Raw genomic sequence first — 26053 nt, 5'->3', positions numbered from 1 at the left:
TGAAATATTCAGCAGTGGTATTATTACCACAATATTAATGCAGTTCTATCACACTGTACAATTCTATTACATTCTATACATAGAACACTACACCTCCAACATGACCGACCACTGGACATGACCATAATAATACAATTCTATTACACTCTATACATAGGACCCTACACCTCCAACATGACCGACCACTATAGAATTTGATTACATTCTATACATTGAACCCTACACCGCCAACATAACCGACCACTGGACATGACCATAATAATACAATTCTATTACACTCTATACATAGGACCCTACACCTCCAACGTGACCGACCACTGGACATGACCATAATACAAGTCTATTACACTCTATACATAGAACCATACACCTCCAACATGATCCACCACTGGACATGACCATAATACAACTCTATTACACTCTATACATAGAACCCTACATCCCAACATGACCGACCACTGGACATGACCATAAATACAAGTCTGTTACACTCTATACATAGAACCCTACACCTCCAACGTGACCGACCACTGGACATGACCATAATACAAGTCTATTACACTCTATACATAGAACCATACACCTCCAACATGATCCACCACTGGACATGACCATAATACAACTCTATTACACTCTATACATAGAACCCTACACCCCAACATGACCGACCACTGGACATGACCATAAATACAAGTCTGTTACACTCTATACATAGAACACTACACCCCAAACATGGCTGACCACTGGACATGATCATAATACAATTCTATTACACTCTATACATAGAACACTACACCCAAACATGGGCGACCACTGGACATGACCACAATACAATTCTATTACACTCTATACATAGGACACTACACTCCCAACATGACCGACCACAGGACATGATCATATTACAATTCTATTACACTCTATACATAGAACACTACACCCCAACATGGCTGACCACTGGACATGATCATAATACAGTTCTATTACACGCTATACATAGAACACTACACTCCTACATGGCCGACCACTGGACATGACCACAATACAATTCTATTAAACTCTATACATAGAACACTACACCCCAACATGGCCGACCACTGGACATGACCACAATACCATTCTATTATACTCTATACATAGAACACTACACCCCAACATGGCCTACCACTGGACATGACCACAATACAATTCTATTATACTCCATACATAGAACACTACACCCCCAACATGGCCAACCACTTGACAGGCTGGGCTTGGGCTGGCTCAGGAAGGTCCATTCAGCATCACTGTAAGAACAGGATCATTGCCTGGGAGCAAGGAGGACAGAGCGAGTACATCTGCACAGCCAGGGATTCACAAGCAAACTTTCAAAAGGACAGCACTGTGCTTAGTCCTTTATTCTTGTCCTCGGAGATCTTCAGAGCTGCCCAAAGGGCTAGTAGTGTCTGCAGGCTGTGGAGCTGGGAAGTAGAACAGGTGGGCAGTATCTTCACATGCCGCGTTCAATCCTTGCATGGGAAGGATTGAACGTGAGAGCCTTGCATGGTTCTCTGTGCCATGCAAGGATTGAACGTGGCATGTGAAGATACTGCCCTCCTGTTCTTCTACAGAAGGTATCTTGGACTGTGGAGTCTATGCAATCAGGACAATCAACAGACTGCATATCAATCAACCATGAGCTTCCTCACTGACTCCATCCTGATGGTCATATCTCAGTTATGGTGATACATTGCATGCCCTGCCTGTGGAGGTGAGGAGACAGTGGGCTCTCTAGCAATTACTATCCGATCCGGACCATTCCAAGGATAGGTGGCCAAAAGATACAACATTCGGTTTACTGGGATAGTCCCGCAAGGATGAATGACCATTCTAGAGATAAATGGTCATTGGATGATGGTGAGTGTCAGTCCACGTGGGGCACTGTTTTGAGCACAGTGGAGCACTTGTTAAGTCTTGAAAAGAGTTACCAACCAAGATATGAAACTGGGAGTTGAACACTTCCAAACTTCGTGTGGCTTTCAGATTAGCACAACAACAGTGCGTAGAGAGCTGCATGGAATGGGTTTCCATGGCCGAGCAGCTGCATACAAGCCTTACATCACCAAGTGCAATGCAAAGCGTCAGATGCAGTGGTGTAAAGCACGCCGCCACTGGACTCTAGAGCAGTGGAGATGTGTTCTCTGGAGTGACCAATCATGCTTCTCTATCCGGCAATTGGATGGATGTGTCTGGGTTTGGTGGTTGCCAGGAGAATGGTACTTGCCTGACTGCATTGTGCCAAGTGTAAAGTTTGGAGGAGGGGGGATTATGGTGTGGGGTTGTCCTTCAGGGGTTGGGTTTGGCCCCTTAGTTCCAGTGAAGAGAACTCTTCAGGCATCAGCATACCAAGACAATTTGGACAATTTCATGTTCCCAACTTTGTGGGAAGAGTTTGGGGATGGCCCCATCCTGTTCCAACATGACTGCGCACCAGTGCACAAAGCAAGGTCCATAAAGACATGGATGAGTGAGTTTGGGGTGGAGGAACTTGACTGGCCTGCACAGAGTCCTGACCTCAACCCCACAGAACACCTTTGAGATGAATTAGAGCAGAGACTGTGAGCCAGGCCTTCTCCCCCAACATCAGTGCCTGACCTCACAAATGTGCTTCTGGAAGAATGGTCCAACCTTCCCATAGACACCCTCCTAAACCTTGTGGACGGCCTTCCCAGAAGAGTTGAAGCTGTTATAGCTGCAAAGGGCGGGGCCAACTCAATATTGAACCCTACAGACTAAGACTGGGATGCCATTAAAGTTCATGTGTGTATAAAGGCAGGCCGACCAATACTTTTGGCAATATAGTGTACATAGCGTACGCAGGAGTTTGTTTCTCAGAGAATAGGTGCAGGTACTCCCTCCCCCCAGTTCTCCTTGTCACTCCTTGTCTATGCACCTGACCCACCTCCGAGCACCAATCCTTGGCTCCACCCCCTATGCACCTCCCAATATTGCCCGTTATAGAAAACAGAACCAAGTATCATTTTGTGGAGTCATTTGTATGGGATTTGTTATTAATCACAAGAAAAGCAGTAAAACAGATACACTCTTCAGCAACAATGGATCCCTCCCCAGAAACAATAGACCCCCCCCAGAAACAAAATACCTCTCCAACAGCAAAAGATCTAGCAGCAGTCAGCATCAACAGACCCTCCAGCAGCCAACAACAATAGACCCCTCCCTCAATAATAGATCCCTCCCAGCAACAATAGACCCCTCCCTCAATAATAGATCCCTTCCAGCAACAATGGACCCCTCTCTCAATAATAGATCCCTCCCAGCAACAATGGACCCCTCCTTCAACAATAGATTCCCTCCCCCTAATATCAGTGGACCCCCCCAAATACACCCCAGCACTCCTTACCATTTACATGTATTCAGTGATGGAGGTGCCGGAACTGCGTTCCCCTCCCACAAAAAAGTCCTGCATGTACGTACCTCTATATATACCACTGGTGCACACATACATGTAAGTATCTATATATACCACTGGTGCTCACAAACACACATATGTATATGGATATATAACACTGCTGCATACACACATGTATGTATATGGATATATAGCACCAGTGTACACACACATGTATGTATATGGATATATAGCACCAGTGTACACACACATGTATGTATATGGATATATAGCACCAGTGTACACACACATGTATGTATATGGATATATAGCACCAGTGTACACACACATGTATGTATATGGATATATAGCACCAGTGTACACACACATGTATGTATATGGATATATAGCACCAGTGTACACACACATGTATGTATATGGATATATAGCACAAGTGTACACACACATGTATGTATATGAATATATAGCACCAGTGTACACACACATGTATGTATATGGATATATAGCACAAGTGTACACACACATGTATGTATATGAATATATAGCACCAGTGTACACACGCATGTACGTATATGGATATATAGCACAAGTGTACACACGCATGTATGTATATGAATATATAGCACCAGTGTACACACACATGTACATATATGAATATATAGCACGAGTGTACACACGCATGTATGTATATGGATATATAGCACAAGTGTACACACGCATGTATGTATATGAATATATAGCACCAGTGTACAAACACATGTATGTATATGAATATATAGCACGAGTGTACACACACATGTATGTATATGAATATATAGCACCAGTGTACACACACATGTATGTATATGAATATATAGCACGAGTGTACACACACATGTATGTATATGAATATATAGCACGAGTGTACACACACATGTATGTATATGAATATATAGCACCAGTGTACACACACATGTATGTATATGAATATATAGCACCAGTGTACACACACATGTATGTATATGGATATATAGCACCAGTGTACACACACATGTATGTATATGGATATATAACACTAGTGCACACACGTATGTATATGGATATATAACACTAGTGCACACACATATGTATATGGATATATAACACCAAAGCGCACACACAAACACGTATGTACATGGATAAATAACACTGGTGCACACACACACACACATGTATATGAATATATAATACTGGTTCAAACACACTTGCATGTATATGGATATTTAACACCGCTGCACACACGTATGTATATTGATATATAACACCGCTGCACAAACACATGTATGTATATGGATATATAACACTGGTGCACACACATGTGCAGCATGTATATGAATATATAATACTGGTGCAACACCAATGCACACACACGTATGTATATGAATATAAAACACCAGTGTACACACACATGTATGTATATGAATATTTAACACTGGTGCACACATGTACGTATATGAATATAACATCAATACACACACATGTATGTATGTATATGAATATAAAACACCAGTGCACACACGTATGTATATATAGTACTGGTGCACACACGTATGTATATATAGTACTGGTGCACACACGTATGTATATGGATAAATAACACCAGTGCATACACACATGTACTGTATGTATATGAATATTTAACACTGGTGCACACATGTATGTATATAGATATATAACAGCAATACACACACACGTATGTATATGGATATTTAACACTGAAGCAAACACACCTATATATAACAACAGTGCACATATACTGTACATGAACATATCTCTAAATAGAACACTGGTGTACACACACACACGTATGTATCTCTATATACAATAACGGTGCCCGTACACACATCTATATATATATATATATATATATATATATATATACAGTATATATATAAAACACATGTATGTATGTGGATATTTAACACTGGTGCACACACTCAATTGTATATGAATATATAACACCGGTGCACACACACATACATATGTATATGGATAAATAACACTGATGCACACGCACACACACACGTATGTATATTAATATATAACACTGGTGTAGACACACATGCATGTATATGAATATTTCACACTGGTGCACACATGTATGTATAACACCAATGCACACACATATGTATATAGATAAATAACATCGGTACACACACATGTACAGTATGTATATGAATATTTAACACTGGTGCAAACATACATGTATATATCTCTATAAATAACACTGGTGTACAAACACATGTATATATATGGATATATGTGTATGGACATATAACACCGGTGTACACACACATGTACTATGTGTACGGATATATAACACCGGTGCACCCACACATGTACTATGTGGTGGATACATAACACCGGTGTATTCACACATGTAATATGTGTATGGATCTACAACACTGGTGTACACACATATGTACTATGTGTATGGAGATATAACGCCAGTGCACACACACATGTACTATGTGTGTGGATATATAACACCGGTGCACACACACATGTACTATGTGTGTGGATATATAACAGCGGTGCACACACACATGTACTATGTGTACAGATATATAACACTGGTGCATACACATGTACTATGTGTACAGATATATAACACCAGTGTACACACACATGTACTATGTGTATGGATATATAACACCGGTGCACACACACATGTACTATGTGTACGGATGTATAACACTGGTGTACACATACATGTACTATGTGTATGGATATATAACACCGGTGTACACACACATGTACTATGTGTACGGATATATAACACCGGTGTACACACATGTACAATGTGTATGGATATATAACACCGACGCACACACACATGTACTATGTGTACGGATATATAACACTGGTGTACACATACATGTACTATGTGTATGGATATATAACACCGGTGTACACACATATGTACTATGTATACGGATATATAACACCGGTGTACACACACATGTACTATGTGTATGGATATATAACACCAGTGTACACACACATGTACTATGTGTATGGATATATAACACCAGTGTATACACACACATGTACTATGTGTACGGATATATAACACCGGTGCACACACATGTACTATGTGTACGGAGATATAACACCGGTGTACACACAGATGTACTATGTGTGTGGATATATAACACGGGTGTACACACACATGTACTATGTGTATGGATATATAACACGGGTGTACATACACATGTATGTTTCATGTACAGAAATGCAGACAACACAAGCTATGTGTATGGATATATAACACCGGTGCACGCACACATGTACTATGTGTATGGATATATAACACCGGTGCACAAACATGTACTATGTGTACGGATATATAACACCGGTGCACACACACATGTACTATGTGTATGGATATATAACACATGTAGTATGTGTACGGATATATAACACCGGTGCACACACACATGTACTGTGTGTATGGATATATAACACATGTACTATGTGTATGGATATATAACACCGGTGCACACACATGTACTATGTGTACGGAGATATAACACCGATGTACACACACATGTACTATGTGTACGGATATATAACACCGGTGTACGCACACATGTACTATGTGTATGGATATATAACACCGGTGCACACACATGTACTATGTGTACGGAGATATAACATCAGTGTACACACACATGTACTATGTGTGTGGAGATATAACACCGGTGTACACACACATGTATTATGTGTATGAATATATAACACGGGTGTACACACACATGTATGTTTCATGTACAGGAATGCAGACAACACAATCTATGTGTACGGATATATAACACCAGTGTACACACACATGTACTATGTGTATGGATGTATAACATCGGCGCACACACACACATGTACTATGTGTGTGGATATATAACACGGGTGCGCACACACACATGGATCTGGATGTATAACATGGGATCACACTACTACTGGATGACAATCTGTATTCCCTGCGGAGCAGATTACGTTCTCTGGAAATTGCACATTACAGCCTTGGGAATATAACAGAAGGAAATGTGAAAGGCAAATGTCAGCGTTGAAGGCTTAGTGCTGAGGCCGGTGAACGCTCCTACAAGCTGTGATTAGATGGGGCAGTAAGGAGCCCCTCCTGTTACCTTTCCGGAGTCTGCTCTCCTTGGCGTTCACAGGGCCTCCTGAATCCCGGCTGCCTGCGCTCCCTCCTCACCGGCCACACACGTCCTCCTCCTTCCCCAGCACTGCAGCATCGCCCAGCAATCCGGGAATCCTCATCGCACACACAGACCAAGCGGGCACGGCTTCTCCGGTGTGTGTGCGTGCCTGTGTTCCAGCACACTGAGTCACGTCTCTATGTAGCACGCAGTGTTCATTTGGGATGACTGCCCGAGTGGGTTGATATGTAGGTGGGTATACGGCCCCGGCATCCCACAGTGCCAATTCAACAGCCAAGAGAATTCAGATATTTCTTCATTGGAAGAGCGCAGCCTCCTGAGGATGGAACCGCAAGTCCGCTGCTGATCCTGACCAACTGCGGGCCTTAAGGCTGGACCACAGCCTGGCACGGCTTTACAGGCTCCTCTCCTGGACTGAAATGGCTTACTCTGATTTCACTGCACACTGTGAGCTTCTCAAAATGTGCATGAGAAGCTGCAGCTAGTCAGAGCCTGCCTCATTCCCCGGCTGGAGGACATCCAGCATCATCTAGTCCAGGAAATCATACTCAATTTAATGGAGGACTGCATTGTATCTAGAAGACTATGTATGCAGAGTTCAGGAGCATGCTACGTACAGTGTACAGAGTGCAGGGTTGAAGAGTGATCTACATATAGAGTGCAGGGTTCAGGAGTGCGCTATGTACATAGTGAAGAGTTCAGGAGTGTGCTATGTACATAGTGAAGAGTTCAGGAGTGTGCTATGTACATAGTGTAGAGTTCAGGAGTGTGCTATGTGCAGTGTACAGAGTGCAGGGTTGAAGAGTGATCTACATATAGAGTGCAGGGTTCAGGAGTGTGCTATGTACATAGTGAAGAGTTCAGGAGTGCGCTATGTACATAGTGAAGAGTTCAGGAGTGTGCTATGTACATAGTGTAGAGTTCAGGAGTGTGCTATGTGCAGTGTACAGAGTGCAGGGTTGAAGAGTGATCTACATACAGAGTGCAGGGTTCAGGAGTGTGCTATGTACATAGTGTAGAGTTCAGGAGTGCGCTATGTGCAGTGTACAGAGTGCAGGGTTCAGGAGTGCGCTATGTACATAGTGAAGAGTTCAGGAGCATGCTACGTACAGTGTACAGAGTGCAGGGTTGAAGAGTGATCTACATATAGAGTGCAGGGTTCAGGAGTGCGCTATGTACATAGTGAAGAGTTCAGGAGTGCGCTATGTGCAGTGTACAGAGTGCAGGCTTGAAGAGTGATCTATATACAGAGTGCAGGCTTGAAGAGTGATCTATATACAGAGTGCAGGGTTGAAGAGTGATCTATACAGAGTACAAGGTTCAGGAATGTGCTATGTACATAGTGTAGAGTTCAGGAGTGCACTACATACAGTTTACAGAGTGTTGGGTTGAAGAGTGATCTACATACAGAGCGCAGGGTTCAGGAGTATGCTATGTACAGTTGTGTTCAAAATAATAGCAGTCAGACATCACTAACCGGATCAATCACTGTTTTTGGTAGAAATGATATTTCTACATGGCAAATAATTTACTAACAGGTGTAGTAGAGTAATAGAAATCCAACAGACCTAACAGTCATGACATGCATGCTGCTGATTCTGTGTCATTGAATCACTCATTGAAAGGGGCATGTTCAAAATAATAGCAGTGTGGAGTTCTATTAGTGAGGTCATTCATTCTTTGAAAAACAGGTGGCAATTATTGCCCTTATTTAAGGAAGGAAGGCAGCAAATGTTGTACATGCTGGTTACAGTGCATTTCTCTGTGAAATTCTGAGGAAAATGGGTCGTTCCAGACATTGTTCAGAAGAACAGCGTACCTTGATTAAAAAGTTGATTGGAGAGGGGAAAACATATAAAGAAGTGCAGAAAATGATAGGCTGCTCAGCTAAAATGATCGCAAATGCTTTAAAATGGCAACCAAAACCTGAAAGACGTGGAAGAAAGCGAAAAACTACCATTCGAATGGATAGAAGAATAGCCAAAATGGCAAGGACTCGGCCAACAATCAGCTCCAGGAAGATGAAAGAAGGTGTGACGTTCCCTGTGAGGACTGTTACAATTAGAAGACGCCTATGTGAAGCCAAGCTATCTGCAAGAAGCCCCCGCAAAGCCCCACTGTTGAAAAAAAGACGTGCTGAAGAGGTTACAATTTGCCAAAGAGCACATTGACTGGCCTAAAGAGAAATGGCGCAACATTTTGTGGACTGATGAAAGTAAGATTGTTCTTTTTGGGTCTAGTGGCCGGAGACAGTTTGTCAGACGACCCCCAAACACTGAATTCAAGCCACAGTACACTGTGAAGACAGTGAAGCATGGTGGTGCAAGCATCATGATATGGGGATGTTTCTCATACTACGGTGTTGGGCCTATTTATCGCATACCAGGGATCATGGATCAGTTTGAATACATCAGAATACTTGAAGAGGTCATGCTGCCTTATGCTGAAGAGGAAATGCCCTTGAAATGGGTGTTCCAACAAGACAACCACCCCAAACACACCAGTAAACGTGCAACATCTTGGTTCCAGACCAACAACATTGACGTTATGGAGTGGCCAGCCCAATCCCCGGATCTTAATCCAATAGAAAACTTGTGGGGTGACATCAAAAATGCAGTTTCTGAGGCAAAACCAAGAAATAGAGAAGAACTGTGGAATGTAGTCCAATCATCCTGGGCTGGAATACCTGATCACAGGTGCCAGAAGTTGGGTGACTCCATGCAACACAGATGTACAGCAGTTCTCAGAGACAGTGCGACTACAACCAAATATTCATGAAGTGATTCAAAGGAAAGCAAAATCTTCAAACATTTTTCAGTTTATATAGTGAATGTTTGAGTTTGTAAAGAAGAATACAAACACTGCGATTTTTTTGAACAGTCTAATATTCACTTTTCTTCAATTTTTTTAGAGGAACAACACACATTTGATCTATTTTTCTTCATGTTTTGATTTGGAATAGAATGTGTCGTGTTCCCAATGTATTTGTGTGTATGGAAATAAAAGCTATTAGAAGGATTTTGAGCTTTATTCACTTTTTTCAACACACTGCTATTATTTTGAACACAACTATACATAGTGTAGAGTTCAGAAGTGCACTACGTATGGTGTACAGAGTGCAGGGTTGAAGAGTGATCTACTTAGTGTGCAGGGTTCAGGAGTGCGCTATGTACATAGTGTAGAGTTCAGGAGTGTGCTATGTGCAGTGTACAGAGTGCAGGGTTGAAGAGCGATCTACATAGAGTGCAAGGTTCAGGAATGTGCTATGTACATAGTGTAGAGTTCAGGAGTGCACTATATACAGTTTACAGAGTGTTGGGTTGAAGAGTGATCTACATACAGAGTGCAGGGTTCAGGAGTATGCTATGTACATAATGTAGAGTTCAGGAGTGCACTACACACAGTGTACAGAGTGCTGGGTTGAAGAGTGATCTACATACAGAGTGCAGGGTTCAGGAGTGTGCTATGTACATAGTGTAGAGTTCAGAAGCGCACTACATACAGTGTACAGCATGCTAGGTTGAAGAGTGATCTACATACGGAGTGCAGGGTTCAGGAGTATGCTATGTACATAGTGTAGAGTTCAAGAGTGCACTACGTACGGTGTACAGAGTGCAGGGTTGAAGAGTGATCTACATACAGAGTGCAGGGTTGAAGAGTGATCTATATAGAGTGCAGGGTTCAGGAGTGCACTATGTACATAGTGTAGAGTTCAGCAGTGCACTACGTACAGTGTACAGAGTGCAGGTTTGAAAAGCAATCTACATACAGAGTGCAGGGTTGAAGAGTGATCTACATAGAGCGCAGGGTTCAGGAGTATGCTATGTACATAGTGTGGAGATCAGGAGTGCACTATATACAGTGTACAGAGTTGAAGCGTGATCTACATACAGAGTGCAGGGTTCAGGAGTGTGCTATGTACATAGTGTAGAGTTCAGGAGTGTGCTACATACAGTGTACAGAGTTGAAGAGTGATCTACAGAGTGCAGGGTTCAGGAGTGTGCTATGTACATAGTGTAGAGTTCAGGAGTGCGCTACACACAGTGTACAGAGTTAAAGAGTGATCTACAGAGTGCAGGGTTCAGGAGTATGCTATGTACATAGTGTAGAGTTCAGGAGTGAGCTACATACAGTACACAGAGTTGAAGCGTGATCTACATACAGAGTGCAGGGTTCAGGAGTGTGCTATGTACATAGTGTAGAGTTCAGGAGTGTGCTACATACAGTGTACAGAGTTGAAGAGTGATCTACAGAGTGCAGGGTTCAGGAATATGCTATGTACATAGTGTAGAGTTCAGGAGGGCGCTACATACAGTGTACAGAGTTGAAGAGTGATCTACATACAGAGTGCAGGGTTCAGGAGTATGCTATGTACATAGTGTAGAGTTCAGGAGTGCACTACATACAGTGTACAGAGTTGAAGAGTGATCTACAGAGTGCAGGGTTCTGGAGTATGCTATGTACATAGTGTAGAGTTCAGGAGTGCGCCACATACAGTGTACAGAGTTGAAGAGTGATCTACAGAGTGCAGGGTTCAGGAGTATGCTATGTACATAGTGTAGAGTTCAGGAGTGAGCTACATACAGTACACAGAGTTGAAGAGTGATCTACATACAGAGTGCAGGGTTCAGGAGTGTGCTATGCACAGAGTACAGGACTCAGCTCTTTTTCATAGACTGTCCATATCTCACTTCCAGCCCTCTTCAGCTCTGATTCTGCACCACTCTCCACCTCTGCACACATCTCCCTCCCACCCCCAAAAGCTTCCTCAGATCTCACCTACCCAACTCGGCTCTAGTAACTCCTGTAGGCAGCCCCGCCTCTCTCAATTGCAGAGAGATCATTGGTCGATATCTGTCCCCGTCGTGAATGCATGCAGGGCAGTGTGAGAGCCGCGGGATGCCAAGAGAAAAGCTGTCCTCTTAAACACAGGAGTCTTGTTTAGCAGAGCAGAGGGCGAGAGCCGGAGGTGACGGAACAGAACTCCACCACGATCGGGCTGAAAAAAAGCCCTAGTTGTGAGGGCCACATGAAATGGCCTGGAGGGCTGGATTCGGCCTGCGGGCCTTGTGTTTGGCACATGTCATCGAGCCCTTTCCTCCTCACCCTGAATGTCCCTGGCCCACCCCTTTCATTCCTTGGATGTCAGAACTTTCAATCATAGAGATTCAGCATCACATGTGGGTGTCAGCTAACTTAAGGCGCCTAGCCTACATGCAAATGCTGCCTGCACAGGAACACCCTCCCCCCCAGACTGACACCACCCATCAAGGCATTTTAATATTTGCATAACTCCTCCCAGCCCACTGATCGCATCAGGGTTGAGGGTTCTTGAGACGAGTGCTGTGATGTTTTTCAGGAAGCGGTTAACAGCATCCAGCCAGCCCCTCTCACCAGCCATGATCTGCCTTCATTGCATAGAGATGCACAGAGACCCAGTGATGACATCACAGGCACTACAATAAGGTATCCAATGAAAACGAAGAAGGGAGCGGTAAATCTTGCCTGCTGTGTGCACCCCTTCAGTTGGATGCTGGGCTGCCTATAAGGTCTGTGTATGCCTCCTGCAGACTTGAAAGCCAACTCAGTGGTTGACTGAAGGGGAGCACTTAGCAAGGCTGATATTGCTGCTGCTAATTGCAAGACAGAGGCTTAGCATTGCCAGCCTGGAACAGGAAGCACTGTCATTGGCAGGATCTCCAGGTCAGGAACATTGGAACACATTATAAAAAACAGTATACGATAAAACATGATTCTGAACATAAAAAAATAGATTTGGGGCTGATATGCACTTTAACCTCTTCCTGACCATACTATAGTCAAAAGACTGCTACAGTGCGGTCGTCCAGTTCTGGGAGGGTGTCTGTAGATATCCCCCAGAACTATGCCCCCTGAACGGGGCATGCACTTGGCGTGCTCTGTGATCGGTGTGTCCTTCGAACACAGCTGATCACAAATCGCAGTAAAAATCCAATCGCAGTGGCCCTTTACCATGTGATCATCTGTGTCCAATCGCAGCTGATTACATTGTAAACAGACTTGCCAGTTATCAGTAGTTGTTTCCTCACAGCATGAGGAGAGGAGAGCCGATGGCCGGCAATTCACACAGTGGACATTTACACTGACAGTCAGGGCACTGATCATCAGTGTCCTCATTATCAGTGCAGCCCCATCAGTGCTGCCTATCCCTGCTGGCTATCAGTACCCATCATTGCTGCTTATCAGTGCCTCCTCATCAGTGCTGCCGATCAGTGCCCATCAGTGCTGCCTGTCAGTGCCCATCAGTGCTACCTGTCAGTGCCCGTCAGTGCTGCCTGTCAGTGCTGCCGATCAGTGCCCATCAGTGCTGCCTGTCAGTGCCCATCAGTGCTGTCTGTCAGTGCCTCCCCATCAGTGCTGTCGATCAGTGCCCATCAGTGCTGCCTGTCAGTGCCCATCATTGCTGCCTGTCAGTGCCTCCCCATCAGTGCTGCCGATCAGTGCCCATCAGTGCTGCCTGTCAGTGCCCATCAGTGCTGCCTGTCAGTGCCCATCATTGCTGCCTATCAGTGCCTCCCCATCAGTGCTGCCGATCAGTGCCCATCAGTGCTGCCTGTCAGTGCCCATCAGTGCTGTCTGCCAGTGCCTCCCCATCAGTGCTGTCGATCAGTGCCCATCAGTGCTGCCTGTCAGTGCCCATCATTGCTGCCTGTCAGTGCCTCCTCATCAGTGCTGCCGATCAGTGCCCATCAGTGCTGCCTGTCAGTGCCCATCAGTGCTCTGATGTAACAGGGGGAACTTTGGTATGACGGGGCACTCTGATGTGATGGGGAACCTCTAATGTGATGGGGGAACCCCTGATGTGATGGGGCCCTCTGATGTGATGAGGAAAACTCTGATGTGATGGAGACCTCTGATGTGATGAAGGAGCCTCTGATGTGATGAGGGAACCTCTGAAATGATGGGGGCCTCTGATGTGATGGGAACCCTCTGATATGATGGAGATCTCTCATGTAATGGGGGAACCTCTGATGTAATAGGGGACCTATGATGTGATGGGGGGACCTCTGATGTGATGAGGGAACCTCTGATGAGATGGGGGACCTCTGATGTAATGGGGGAACCTCTGATGTTATGGGGGACCTCTGATGTAATGGGGGAACCTCTAATATGATGAAGGAACCTCTGATATGATGAAGGAACCTCTGATGTGATGAGGGAGCCTCTGATGTAATGGGGACCTCTGATGTAATAAGAGAACCTCTGATGTAATGGGGACCTCTGATGTAATAAGAGAACCTCTGATGTAATGGGGGAACCTCTCATACGATGGGGCCCTCTGATGCAATGGGGGAACCTCTGATGTGGTGGGGCTCTCTGATGTGATGGCGGAACCTCTGATGAGATGGGGGAACCTCTGATGTAATGGGAGAACCTCTGATGTAATGGGGATCTCTGATATTATAAGGGAACCTCTGATGTAATGGGAGAACCTTTGATATGATGGGGCCCTCTGAAGAGATGGAGGATCCTTTGATGTGGTGGGGCCCTCTGATGTGATGGGAGAACCACTGATGTGATGGGGGAACCTCTGATGTGGTGGGGCCCTCTGATGTAATGGGAGAACCTCTGATGTGATGGGGAACCTCTGATGTGATGGGGGAACCTCTGATGTGATGGGGGAACCTCTGATGTGATGGGAGAACCTCTGATGTGATAAGGGAACCTCTGATGTGATGGGGGAACCTCTAATATGATGGGGAAACCTATAATGTGATGTGAACCTCTAATGTGATGGGGGGACCCATGATGTGATGAACGCACCTCTGATATGTTGATGACCTCTGATATGATGAGGGAACCTCTGATGTGATGGGACCCTCTGATGTGATTAAGGAACCTCTGATGTGATAGAGGGACCTCCGATGTGATGAAGCAACCTCTGCTGTGATGGGAAGCGATGAAGGCACCCCTAATGTGTTGGGAACCTCTGATGTGATGAAGGAACCTCTGATGTGATGGGGGACCAACCTCTGATGTGATGAGGGAACCTCTAATGTGATGGGGGAACCTATGATGTGATGTGAACCTCTTATGTGATGGGGGAACCCTTGATTTGATGGGGTCCTCTGATGTGATGGGGATCCTCTGATGTGATGTGGGGACCTCTGATGTGATGGGGGAACCTCTAGTGTGATGGGGACCTCAGATGTTATAGGGGAACCTCTGATGTTATGATGGGGACCTCTGATATGATGGGGACCTCTGATGTAATGGGGGCCTCTGATGTGATGAAGGAACCTATGATGTGATGAAGGAACCTCAGAAGAGTTGGGGGGACCTCCGATGTGATGGGGGACCCCCGATGTGATGAAGGAACCTCTGATGTGATGGGGGACTGACCTCTGATGTGATGAGGGAACCTCTAATGTGATAGGGGAATCTATGATGTGATGTGAAGCTCTTATGTGATGGCGGAACCCATGATGTGATGGGGACCTCTGATGTGATGGGGAACCTCTGATGTAATGTGGGGACGTCTGATGTGATGAAGGAACCTCTGATGTGATGAGAGAACCTCTGATATGATGGGGCCCTCTGAAGTGATGGAAGAACCTCTGATGTGGTGGGGCCCTCTGATGTGATGGGAGAACCTCTGATGTGATGGGGGAACCACTGATGTAATGGTAGAACCTCTGATGTGATAAGGAAACCTCTGCTGTGATGGGGGACCGACCTCTGATGTGATGAGGGAACCTCTAATGTGATGGGGGAACCTATGATGTGATGTGAACCTCTAATGTAATGGGGGAACCCATGATGTGATGAATGCACCTCTGATATGATGAGGGAACCGCTGATGTGATGGGACCCTCTGATGCGATTAAGTAACCTCTGATGTGATAGGGGGACCTCCAATGTGATGAAGGAACCCCTGATGTGATGGAAAGTGACGAAGGCACCCCTGATGTGATGGGAACCTCTGATGTGATGAAGGAACCTCTGATGTGTTGGGAGGACCTCTGATGTGATGAGGGAACCTCTAATGTGATGGGGGAACCTATGATGTGATGTAAACCTCTTATGTGATGGGGGAACCCGTGATGTGATGGGGACCTCTGATGTGATGGGGAACCTCTGATGTGATGTGGGGACCTCTGATGTGAAGGGGGAACCTCTGGTGTGATTGGGGACCTCTGATGTTATGATGGGGACCTCTGATGTAATGGGGGCCTCTGATGTGATGAAGGAATCTCTGATGTGATGAGAGAACCTATGATGTGTTGGGGGGACCTCTGATGTGATGAGAGAACCTCTGATGTTTTGGGGGGACCTCTGATGTGATGGGGGACCTCCGATGTGATGAAGGAACCTCTGATGTGATGGGGGAACAACCTCTGATGTGATGAGGGAACCTCTAATGTGATGGGGGAACCTATGATGTGATGTGAACCTCTTATGTGATGTGGGAACCCATGATGTGATGGAGACCTCTGATGTGATGGGGAACCTCTGATGTGATGTGGGGACCTCTGGTGTGATGAAGACCTCTGATATTATGATGGGGACCTCTGATATGATGAGGGAACCTCTGCTGTGATGGGGGCCTCTGATGTAATGGGGATCTCTGATGTAATGGAGGAACCTCTGATGTGGACTTCTTACGTGATGGGGGAATCTATGGTGTATTGGGAACCTCTGATGTGAAGTTAATTCCATCAAGATGTGCATCATCCCAGGCTCACTGATAAGTAACATTTACATCTTTTACATTCTAGATTGAGGATTTTGTATGGATGCTGCAACTGAAAGAATGCTGACAAATACTGACTTGATCCACGAATCTCACCAAGTATTCTGTCTGGCTAATTAAGGTGAACCTTTGATGGTTGAATTCCCAGCTCCTGAAAGAATTTCAGGACTCGCTAAGTAGTGAGACCAGTATTAGGATGACAGCCCTGGAACTTTCACATTAAAAACAATTTAGCAGTGGCAGCTGCCATTTTTTTTTCTGATCCTGAAAGTCTCACAATAATTTCCTTAATTTTTTTTCCAACATGAACAAATGATAAGCAATTAAAATATATTTATTAGAAAGCTTTAAAGCTTCTTTTTTGCTTTGAGTAGTAAATGGTTAAAACCCCTGTCAGTATCCCACTGGTGAGAGTTCCCTTCACTTCCTGTCCTGGAGACACAACAGGAAATGAGGGAAAATTCTGACATCTGCGACTAGAACAGGTGTCCCCACAGTCAGATTTCCCAATATACTATTCCTATTTTGGTGACAACTGTAATATTTTGGGATTGTTGGACAGTAGTCACCAGGACAATTAGGGTTGATCATAAACAGCAATAAAAACCTGGCCGGGGGTCTATAGGCTATAACACTGACAGTGTGTGATAACCTATACCAAATAGATTTCGGTTCACTGTACCCAGCCCAATAATGGAGTCAAAAGCAGAATTGATTGCAGTGGGTGACTGCGCCGTTCATCTCATCATTGCACTCCGCATCGCCTTATTAAACAAGCCTGGTATTTGGGCTAAATTGCGTAATTGTCAGAGCGCGACAGTTTTTATAATCATCTTTGATTTGTCAAGCAATAACATATTTTGCCGAGTGCGGCTGGAGTTGGGTGCAGCTGTTGTTTTACATAAACAGAAGTAAATCTAAATAGTCTGAAGTCTGATTGTTTCACAATGTGTGCAGAAAACAGTTGTCAGTCCCAATGTCAGGATTATTTAACTGCTTTCCCGCCGCCCTATAGCAGAAATACTGCTACAGTGAGGTAGGGGTGCGCCAAATCAAGAATAGATACGTGATTTTGCAGTTCCAGGTAGGGGGCGTGCGCGAGCCATGTGCATGCCCTACCCACGTCAAATCCGAGGCCTCGGCTGTCAATCACTGGGTCCCAGACGGTGATTACTCGCCGGCACCCGGTGAGTACTCGCCGGCACCCTGTGAGTTTTATCAACTGGGGGAGAGGACTGTATGAAAACAATACAGTTCTTTCCCCTGTCAGCTCTAGCACACTGCTTTGTATGGCATACAAAGCATTGTGCTTACAGTTTACAGTAAAACAGCACACAGTTAACCCTTTGATCATCCCAGATGTTAACCGCTTCCTGCCTAGTGCCATTAGTACAGTGTCAGTGCTTTTTATTAGCACTGATCACTGTATTGGTGTCACTGGGGATGTCAGTCTCACACGTCCCCGTGGCTGCGTGAGCGGCTCGTTTTGACAGGACTTCATATGACACCCAATCACAACGGCGAGTGTCCCGCCCGGCCGTCAATCTGCTCTTGGCCAGGTGGGAAGGTGTTAAAGTGGTTGCATAGGCTGAAGGTTTTTTTACCTTCTTGCAGTCTCTCTCTCTTCATTGGCCCCCCTGCTGTCAATCACAGCCAGTGAGCCAATAAGGGGAGAGCGGGGGAACAGGGCCAAGCGCCTTATGGACGCATATAGAGCGGGGCTCGGGAGCGAGCATGCACCAGTGGTGCCATCGCAAGCATCTTCCTATTAGGGACACTGATCAAGGGGTGGGAGCCAGGAGTGCAATCCGGGGACCCAAGAAGAAGAGGATTGGGGCTTCTCTGTGCAAAACCATTGCACACAGCAAGTAAGTGTGACATGTTTGTTATAAACCCCCCCCCCCAAACCTTTAGAATCCTTTTAACTGATCCCAGGAGGCAGTCCCTTGAAGCCCCATTCACATCTCGCGATTTGGGAGCGTGGGCAGAATCGCTGCGATTCTGCCCGTGATCCAAAATCGAAAACATGCATCTCTCTTTCGGGTATCAGTATTCTTTAACGGCACCTGAATGAGCACAATGACTGATTGGTACCGATCACTCACTGTTTTCATTCATAACTGAACATCCAAAAAAGGAGCATGAGCTTCTTTTCTGGCGGCAAATGCGCATAGGGCAGCCCATGAAGCGAACGTCTGCCCTATGTGTTACACACAAAATCGTGTACAAATCGCTCAACCAAAATCCCAAGCAGGATCGCTTGTTCAAGCTACACGAAAGTGTGAATGCAGCCTGAGGGCTGTTGGCGGTAGTACTGAGGTAGGGTGCTGGAATGTTTTCAAGAGCTATGTATAGCCCCCTGCTAGCCCCTCCCACCAGCCATGATCTGCCTGCATTGCATGGAGAAGCACAGAGACCCAGCGTTGACATCTCGAATAAGGTATGTAATGAAAAGGAAAAGGTTTTATTTTGAAACCTCATTAGAATGTTGATGAGGAGAATGGAGGAACCAGGAAAGGCAACATCTAGGTAGATGACATTTCCTCTTTAAGTGATGGGGCTTGGATACCTGTACATGTTGATCCTGAAGCATGATGGTTGTGCTCAAAGTGAATCATTCAAATGTTAAAGGATAACTCCCCTTAAAAACAAAGTGGTGTTTATTCTGTTTTCACCTTTGCACTGACCTCTCCCACCCTCCCCCTTCACTGATGAATATGGGACACCCCTTTACCCACTATAGCAGTGGTTCCCAACCTTGCTGAGACCAGGGCTTGGTAAATTCTTCCAAAACCCTCCATGCCCCAACAGGAAAAAAGGTTTATACCCACACAATAAATGTATGGGAGTACAAAATATATACTGAAATGTTGGAGGGCTTTGGATGGGGTTGGGTGTAACTATGGGAGGGATGGGGGTTGTGGAGAGGGTTAGGGGACTCTGTAGCAGACTCGTTTGCCATATTGGGGATGAGGGAGTTGGGGTCTCTCGGGGAGATTGCATGGGCACTGTGGAAGACAGGAGGGCACCAAGAGGGCTAGGAGACACTGTTGGATTGGGAAGAACTGTGGGACACTTATGGAAGTTGGGGCACTATGGCACGTGGGAGGCACTGTGGTAGTATAGTAGATCTGCAGCTGGCTGGAGGCACCAGAGGAAGGAGACCATGGTTGGGAGGATGGAGACTTGGGTCTACTGTTCGCAGGCACATACAGCAGCTGCACACACATGTCCTCCCCAAGCAAAGACTAGGAGGTAAGAGAGTTTCCAGAAGGTTACCCCAAGGGTATTCATACCCTTCCCCAGCACACCCCACTGTCAATAAATCTCCTAATGGTTGGCCAGGAAGATCTAATACTTCATAACCCAGGCTACTGGATCTTCTCAGACTAATGCCAGAGACACTCCACAGCAGCAGACAAAAGTAAACTATACCCTAAACGTAAAGGAAATCCTGGAGAAAGCAGAAACTTTTCTGTTGTTAGTAAACAGCAGAAAAGTGCCTGTTGAAACTACATTTGTGCCGGATCTTCTTCTCCCCTTGGTGTCCCCTCCTTGCAAACCTGGCCAGTGGACTGCCCAAGGCCAATTAGTAATCAGTTGAGCTTGGCTTGGGGTCGGCCAGTCTGGGGTTGAGCGGGCAGGCGGCCACTGGTCAAGTGCACAAGGAGAAAGAAAGAGAGTTTGGGGACAAGTGTGTGCGGTGACATGAAAGCGACTGCAAGGAGGGGGTGTGGGGGAGAGGAGGACCAAAGCCACAGAAGGTCAGTGTGGGATGAGGGAGTTGGGGTCTCTCGGGGAGATTGCATGGGCACTGTGGAAGACAGGAAGGCACCAAGAGGGCTAGGAGACGGTGTTGGGTTGGGAAGAACTGTGGGACACTTATGGAAGTTGGGGCACTATGGCAGGTGGGAGGCACTGTGGTAGTATAGTAGATCTGCAGCTGGCTGGAGGCACCGGAGGAAGGAGACCATGGTTGCGAGGATGGAGACTTGGGTCTACTGTTCTCAGGCACATACAGCAGCTGCACACACATGTCCTCCCCAAGCAAAGACTAGGAGGTAAGAGAGTTTCCAGAAGGTTACCCCAAGGGTATTCATACCCTTCCCCAGCACACCCCACTGTCAATAAATCTCCTAATGGTTGGCCAGGAAGATCTAAATCTTCATAACCCAGGCTACTGGATCTTCTCAGACTATTGCCAGAGACGCTCCACAGCAGCAGACAAAAGTAAACTATACCCTGAACGTAAAGGAAATCCTGTAGAAAGCAGAAACCTTTCTGTTGTTAGTAAACAGCAGAAAAGTGCCTGTTTAAACTACATTTGTGCCAGAGCTTCTTCTCCCCTTGGTGTCCCCATCTTGCAAACCTGGCCAGTGGACTGCCCAAGGCCAATTAGTAATCAGTTGAGCTTGGCTTGGGGTCCACCAGTCTGGGGTTCAGTGGGCAGGCCGCCACTGGTCAAGTGCACAAGGAGAAAGAAAGAGAGTTTGGGGACAAGTGTGTGCGGTGACATGAAAGCGACTGCAAGGAGGGGGTGTGGGGGAGAGGAGGACCAAAGCCACAGGAAGTAAGTGTGTTACAGCTCTGTGGGGCAGTCAGTCACTCTATGGGGGTCACTGATATAAGGGGTGAGTGAAGACCCAAAGGTAAGGGGGGACACTGATAAAAAGGCCCCCCTTATATCAGTGTCCTACCTCCCCTCTTACATCAGTGAACCCCTGTACCTTAGTGTATTCACTCTGCAGTCTGGTGTAAAAGGGAACTCTGAAGTAAAAGCCCCCCTTACATCAGAGTCAGCAGAGTTCACCCTTACAGAGCAAGGGGAAACTTTGCAGACTCTGAGGTAAGGAGGAACTCTGCAAACTCTGATGTAAGGAGGGGGCTCTGGTGACAAGAGAACCTCTTACATTAGAGTTCCCCTTTACACAAGAGTCTGCAACATTTCCCCTTACATCAGAGTCCTCAGAGTTTCCCTTTACATCAAGGTCCACAGAGTCCCCCTTTACATCAGGGTCCAGAAAGTCCCCCTTTACATCAGGGTCTGCAGAGTTCCCTTTTACATCAGGGTCCGCAGAGTTCCCCTTTACATCAGAGTCCACAGAGTTCCCCTTTACATCAGAGTCCACAGAGTTCCCCTTTACATCAGGGTCCACAGAGTTCCCCTTTACATCAGAGTCATCAGAGTTCCCCTTTATATCAGAGTCATCAGAGTTCCCCTTTATATCAGGGTCTGCAGAGTTCCCATTTACATCAGGGTCCGAAGAGTTCCCCTTTACATCAGGGTCCGCACAATTCACCTTTACATCGGGGTCCACAGCATTCCTCTTTACATCAAGGTCCGCAGAGGTCCCCTTTACATCATGGTCCACAGAGTTCCACTTTACATCAGGGTCCACAGAGTTCTCCTTTACATCAGGTTCCACAGAGTTCTCCTTTACATCAGGGTCCGCAGAGTTCCCCTTTATATCAGGGTCTGCAGAGTTCCCCTTTATATCAGGGTCCGCAGAGTTCCCCTTTATATCAGGGTCCGCAGAGTCCCCTTTACATCAGGGTCCGCAGAAAACCCTGAGGACTCTGACATACTGTAAAGGGGAACTCTGATGTAAAAGGTGGATTCTAATGTAAGGGCAAGAAGGGAGCCTGCTGCAAAACATGTGAAAGGGTGCAGCAGTGGGACCATAGTAAAGCATCCCCCGACAGCAGTAAAGGGCCCCGGGCTTGGAGGGAAGGTCCCCAGGCTTATTTTTTTGCTTCAGGGCCCTAAAGGTTCTAGTTACGCCTCTCACCGGGATGTAAACAGACACCTGAGGCCACAGACTAGATCAGTGCAAAGGGGTAAACAGGATGGGTGCGCTTTGGCTTAAAATGCACGTATCCTATAAAGTAGCTTTCATGAGCATAAAATGGGGACAGACCCTAAAGTCAGGAACATAGGATACCTCGAGCAAGGAAGGCTTCAGCCTCCTTGCTTTTTCATCATCCAGGCTTGTTCTTGATGTCTAGCAGTTTGGCTGCATTTCAGCTCCTGTTTTGTGCCAGGAGTTTATCACTATCTGCGCGGTCGCCATGGAAACCATGATACCTGGATTGGGCCTGGACCCAAAGTACATCCGGGATGAGTCATGCAGAGATATATATATATATACTCCCAGTATGTATGATTGCTGGAAATGAGATCTTAAGTTTAACTCTGTATGTTGCTCGCACTGAGCTCACACGACTATCCATGCAGCCGCAGGGCCTGTAGGTCAGCAATAAAAAGCTGTTCCAGGGATGAACTGGTTACAAGGCACTTGTAGGTAGCAGTACCAAAAAAAACGTGGATCACCAAAGTACAATGATTTGTTTGTATTATTCCTTTTTTATTTGTCTGGCCACCTCTGTAGACAAGTTGTGTTCTTCAGCACAGAGCTAAAGCGGAAAGGGTGGTCAGGGTTGCTGAGAGGAGTCAGAAGATTCTCTGCTGTTCAAGAGACAACTTGATTTGAAGAGTCAGCTTCGCTGGACTGTACTGTCCACCGGTAGCGTTACACCCAGGGCTGTGGATAATTGGGGTACCACTAGTCCTCCTGTACGGGGCCCAGGCCATCAGAGGGGCCCAGGCAGCTGGGTGGATCAGATGTGGGCAGGGAGGATGATTGGTACAACGGGGCAATTACTGGAACCGATCCTCTGTATGTTTTCCTCTGGACCAGCTGAAAGTTGGCTTCTTGCCCTCTCTCTCCTGCTGGCTTTCAGCTGCTGCAGAGAGACTCATACCGGGGGATCAGTTCCAGTAATTGCCCCTCCCACCTATCCTTCTCCCTGTGCACCATACATTTCCGCAAAGCGAAACAAAAACAAGAAGCGCACCAACCTTGCGCATTACCTCAGTAACCAAAATGTATTAAATACGAAATGATACTCACAAACAGCGAAATAATTCAGGCATGTAAGTCCTCAGAGGAACTTGAAAGTTAGGAAGCCTGCGCGAGTCCCATCATAGGGGTAGACACTCAGAGTCCACTGACGCGTTTCGAAGGGCATTCCTTCTTCATCAGAGCTCTGATGCGCTTCTCGTTTTTGTTTCGTTTTGCAGTACTGGTCGGGCTTCCCCAGCCTTGTTTGGAGCTGCACAACCCTATATGCACTGGTGGTCGAATCTTCCAGTTTTGGTTCCATCCATTCGCCACCCACCTGGGTCTCAGAGCGCAGGAGAGTTCATTTCTGGTTTATCACCATACATTTCCCCCTGTTGCCCAGGCCCCTCTGTGTGTCCCCACCTGCTGTGCCCCAAAATACGTCCTGACAGTGCATTGTGATTGGCCAATCACAGGACGTGATGACGTTACAAGGGGTGGGGTGATCCCACCCCCTTGTGACATCATCACCCTATTTAAGAACAGTTGAGGGCGGAGTGGATTTTCTTTTGATTGACATTGGATCTTCTTCAGGGAACTTTTTTATTTTTAACAAAGGACTTGTCAAAGACTGTCTACAGTCTTTTTTTACACTACACTTTTTTTTGTGAATGTGTAGCGGTACCATGTACCCCATACTCATTTACATAGGAGGGCGTGATCTGGGGGGCGGGATTCCAGATTCCAATAAGCCCCCGCCCGCAGTCCTTAATAACCATTGGCCAGGGTTGTGGGTAAGAGGCCCTTGTCCCCATCAACATAGAGACAAGGTACTTTGGGGGAGGGAGCCCAAAGTACCCCCCATGTTGAGGGCATGTGGCCTGGTATGCTTCGGGAGCGCCCCCCTTTTCTTACCTTTCAGGCTGCATACTCGGATAATGGTCTGGTAAGGTTTTTGGGGGGACCCCCATGCCATTTTTTTAAAAAAATTTAGCATTGGGGGTTTCCCTTAAAATCCATACCAGACCCAAAGGGCTTGGTATGGATGGGAGGGGGGACCCCATGCCGTTTCTATAATTTTTTTTGTCGGGCAATGCCAACAATTCTTTTGACATTCAGCTGTCAGCGGGGAACCCCACTGACAACTAAAATATGAATGAAAGTTTTCACTACTAAAATATTTGACTTAATAATATGACTCATGCCGTATTTTAGTAGCTGTGGGGTATCTTACCACATACTCAGATCAGAACAATAATATGAATAAATGCCTAATGCAGACCATAGACGGGCTGTTTATCAGGTGAATTGTCGGCCGATAAACGAAAAATCGGTCGGCGCCTTTGCTGATGCTGCCACCATTTTCCAGCATGACTGATAAAAGTAAACAAGACGATCCATGAAAAACGGCCGACAGACGGGCACCACTAACAGCGTGAATATCCCGAAAAATCGGCCGATAAACGACCCGTCTATGGCCTGCATAAGTGCTTGATGTGGGTAAACACATGTAAGAGCAGGAAATGCACACATGTTTACGAGCATCAAGTGTTTTTTTTCTGCAAGAAAAAGTTGTTATCAGTGTCCAGTGTGCATGTACCTTAAGTGTTACTGAACCTCAGCAAAAAAGAAAAAAAAAAAAAGGTGTTCTGCCCTGCTGGACAGAGCTATTGCTGTGTGGCAGAGCTGTTTAAATCTCAGAGCTGGATGGCAAAAAATACAAATCCTTTGGCGGGTTTAACAGCTCTCCTATATATATATTTTATCTGCGTATTTAACTGTTTGCCTTGAGTTCAGCTTTGACATTTGATAACTACCTGTCACCTACCTGATGGGAGACTGAAATGACGAGGTCGGCCTCACTTGTCCTGACCCT

General features: G+C 45.9%; 1 protein-coding gene across 2 annotated transcripts in view; it reads right to left on the bottom strand.

Annotated features, from left to right (window-relative positions):
• Positions 1-26053, bottom strand: part of LZTS3 (leucine zipper tumor suppressor family member 3) — a 180637-nt gene that overhangs the window by 131311 nt on the left and 23273 nt on the right. The window contains exon 1 of one of the 2 annotated variants that reach the window (XM_089653364.1): positions 7567-7995. The exons of the other annotated variant lie outside the window; for it this stretch is intronic. The gene's annotated coding sequence lies outside the window, so the exon portion shown is untranslated. Of the gene's footprint in view, positions 1-7566; positions 7996-26053 lie in introns of those variants that run through there. 2 annotated transcript variants of the gene reach the window in all.

This window comes from Staurois parvus, unplaced genomic scaffold (assembly GCF_062004578.1).
Source record: "Staurois parvus isolate SC_StPar_1 unplaced genomic scaffold, SC_StPar_1.0 ptg000708l, whole genome shotgun sequence".
Classification (NCBI taxonomy): domain Eukaryota; kingdom Metazoa; phylum Chordata; class Amphibia; order Anura; family Ranidae; genus Staurois; species Staurois parvus.
The sequence above is the reverse complement of the archived record's forward strand: the minus strand, read 5'-3'. Positions and strand labels throughout refer to the sequence as shown.